General features: G+C 40.0%; 1 long non-coding RNA gene across 1 annotated transcript in view; it reads right to left on the bottom strand.

Annotated features, from left to right (window-relative positions):
• The window catches only part of LOC128250219 (uncharacterized), an 8945-nt gene extending 6776 nt beyond the window's left edge, over positions 1-2169 (bottom strand). The window contains exon 1 of the long non-coding RNA XR_016237650.1: positions 1663-2169. This is a non-coding gene — a long non-coding RNA (uncharacterized LOC128250219). The remainder of the gene's footprint in view (positions 1-1662) is intronic.
• Positions 2170-3502: the final 1333 nt, after the last annotated feature.

Here is a 3502-nt window from a genome sequence, read left to right as displayed (position 1 = left end):
ATATCTGAATCTTGCTTCTGAGTCAAACCACTAATCTCCTGCAACGTGTGTCTTGTATATTCTCCAATGCGTTTGATTGATCTGCATTCCAGAAATTTTGAAACTTTCTTTTAGGAGAGGCAGTTATAACTATTCTAGATTATTGTGATTTTAATATACCATGACTATGCATCTAATAAGCTGACCTGCCGACTTTTGTTATTCCAGATTGAGGAGACGGTTGTAACAATACTTTGAATGCATCCTACTAAACACTGCTTGTCATAGCTGACTAGTTTGCAGAATGTAGTCGGAATGTGAAGACAATTTAGAAGTTCACTATGCAATAAAGTTTTGTGTTAAACTAGGCAAAAACGCTACAGAAACATACGGAATGCTCCAGACTGCTTATGGATTAACTTTTCCACCGATACAAAAGGTGAGTGACGATAAGAGGTGTGAGAGGGAGATGGACTTCAGAACATCAGAACTGGTTGATAAAATTCGTAATTTTCCTTATGAAGACCGTCATGTGTTTATAAATATAATAAGCATACAATTTGGAGTTGGTGTGGCAACTGTAGACAGAGTTATTCATGAAGATCTGAACATACGCAAAATTTGTGCAAAGTTTGTTCTCAGCGTGCTCATCCTGGTAACTAACTATTTGACAGAAAAGAGCATCTCTCACTCTCCGTACAGTCTAGATCTTGCCCCCTGTGACTTTTGGTTGTTCTCCAAGCAGAAGGAGAACCTCAGGGGCAGTCGTTTTGAAAACGAAGGAGTTTGTGACAAGTTTTCTGAACACCTTCGCCATGGAGGACTTCCATGGGACCGTCACAAGGTGGCTGGAGCGGTGAAACAAATGCATTGAAGTCAGAGGATCTTACTTTAGAGTAGATTAGAATTTTATGATTCTTTGAAATTAATAAATGTTTCTCCTGAAAAAGTTTGAAAATTTCTGGAAAGCACTTTGTATTTGAGATTTTTGAATGCATTAGAAATTATGAGCGAGCGAGCGAGCGAGCAAGCAAGAGAGAGAGAAAAGAAAGAGACAGAGAGAGTGAGAAAGAGATAGAAAGAGAGAGATAGGGGGTGAGAGGGAAAGAGAAAAGAGAGAGAGAGAGAGAGAGAGAGAGAGAGAGAGAGAGAGATAGCACTAAGCGTTTTAATGCTTATTAAGTTAGATATGCTGCCACACGCTTTCTCCATTGTTTATCATGTGGATGAAGTCTCAGAATTATTTAATTTCTAATCAACCCTGTTTGTCTTCGCCAGTCGTCGGCAACGTGCGGCCCGCAGGACTTTCTGAAAGGCACGTCTAACGAAAAATTTCCTTCAATTTTTATTTTTATTTTTGGAACGTGTGACCCACTTAATAATGAGCCACATCTCACGCGGCCCTTTTCTCGAAAAAGATTTGCTCGTGTCTGGTCTACACCAAGGAATACGCATTTCATATATTTACTTAGCAACTCGATCACTAACATTTGGTATGTTCCAGCGAAGTTACACGTCGCTGAAGGTACTCAGAAGCAGAACTGTATCCAAAATTACCACCCCCCTGTGTGCTGCAAAAATGAGAAAATAATATTTATAAACTAATATATATATTTTTTCACAACACATTTGTGCTTTAGGTTTTAACTACTCCATACATAAAATGCATCAACATCTACTTACTATTTCATTTATTCGGCATAAAGCGAAACACGGAAGTAAAGTTGTTTATCGAAAAAGATCGATAATGTTGGCTGATTTAGTGGGATGTAGAAAAACTTCTGAACATTTTGTAATGGTTCAAAGTATTTTCTTTTAATGGCGTCCATTCCAAGGTGAAATTACTTTATAGACGCAAGTATAACGGTGTGGATGTGTGAAGGTGCGTAACTCAGTGGTTAGGGGTATTCGGCTCACGATCGGAAGGTCAGGAGTTCGGTTCTTGGCGACGCGTTGTGTCCTTGTGTAAGACACTTTTATTTCACATCACTCCATGTCCACTCAGCAGGCAAAAATGGTCTCTCTCAGATAATTTTTTTTAATGCGGTCAAAAATCCAAGCTTTGATCAAATACAAGATTCATTCCAACAGTTTTCAGCCTTTTCTTAAAATGGGTATTACCTGTGTTGCAATGGACCAGCCTTGTCACAGTCTATGTCACGCTGAATCCCCAGAGAACTACGTTAAAGGTACGCGAGTCTGTGGAGTGCTCAGTCACCTGCACGTTAATTTCACGAGAAGGCTGTTCCGTTGATCGTATCAACTGGAACCCTCGTTGTGTATTAGTATATCTGTGCGGTTAAATACTCGCTTTGCAGCCACGTAGTTTCGGGTTCAGTTCCACCGCACGGCACCTTGAGCAATTATCTTCTACTATATCTCCGGACCGACCATTGCATTGTGAGTGAATTTGGTAGACGGAAACTCTGTGGAAGCCCGTTGTGTATATATATATATATATATATATTCACACACGCGACTTGAGTGTGTGCTTGTTACACACCACCACTTGACAACCGGTGTTGGTTTGTTTATTTCCGTATAAGCTAGCGGTTCGGTAAATGGCACTGATAGAATAAATTGTAGATGTTCAAAAATAAGTACTGGAGTCGATTTGTTCAACTAAATCCTCCCAGTCGAGTGACTGAAACAATTAGGAGGTCAAAGGTCTTTATGTACGTTTGATTCTTGTGCCGTTGACTAACGTACCACATGTCATACTACAATAGATTGTATAATCCATGACTGAATATACACAGCTCCATAGAACAGGCTATCGAGAGCTAAGTGTCTTTGATAATGACACCAGGGCACAGCGTCAGTGGGACTACACGAACTACTGTATTTCATTTAAGCTGTCAACTCTGCGAACTGGCTGAATCGTTAGTGCGCCGGACAAAATGTTTAACGGCATTTCGTCCGTCTTCATGTTCTGAGTTCAAATACTGCTGGCGTCGACTCTGCCTTTCACCATTTTGGGGTCGATATAATAAGTAGCAGTTGAGTACTGGGGTCGATGTAATCGACTTTGTACCCCTCCCTCATAATTGCTTGCCTTGCACCAAAATTTGAAACCAATACGCCAGCTCTCCAACGGTGGCGAGCAGGTAGAATCGCTAGCATGCCGAGCAAAAATGCTTAGCGGCATTTCGTCCGACTTCATGTTCTGAGTTCATATGCCACCGAGGTCGACTTTACCTTTCAACCTTTCGGGATCGATAAAATAAGTACCAGTTGAATACTGGTTTCGATTTATTTATCACTTCCTTCGAAGTTACTGGCATTGTCAAAATTTGAAACTAACATGTTAGCTCTCCATATTTTCGGCTAACGGCAAATCTCAGTGCTTTGAAACATTATATCATAGACTGAAATCGACTGTTAAAGTAAATTTTGAAAGAACAAAGGACGTATGTATATTGCGCATTGTTTTTTTGACCGAGATATTCAGAACTACAGTTACAGCAAAAGATTAACTGTGAGCAATAAATTTGAGAACAATAGTTATATATATAGAGAGAGG

The sequence above is a fragment of the Octopus bimaculoides genome, chromosome 20 (genome assembly GCF_046866305.1).
Source record: "Octopus bimaculoides isolate indiv1 chromosome 20, ASM4686630v1, whole genome shotgun sequence".
Taxonomy (NCBI): domain Eukaryota; kingdom Metazoa; phylum Mollusca; class Cephalopoda; order Octopoda; family Octopodidae; genus Octopus; species Octopus bimaculoides.
The sequence above is the reverse complement of the archived record's forward strand: the minus strand, read 5'-3'. Positions and strand labels throughout refer to the sequence as shown.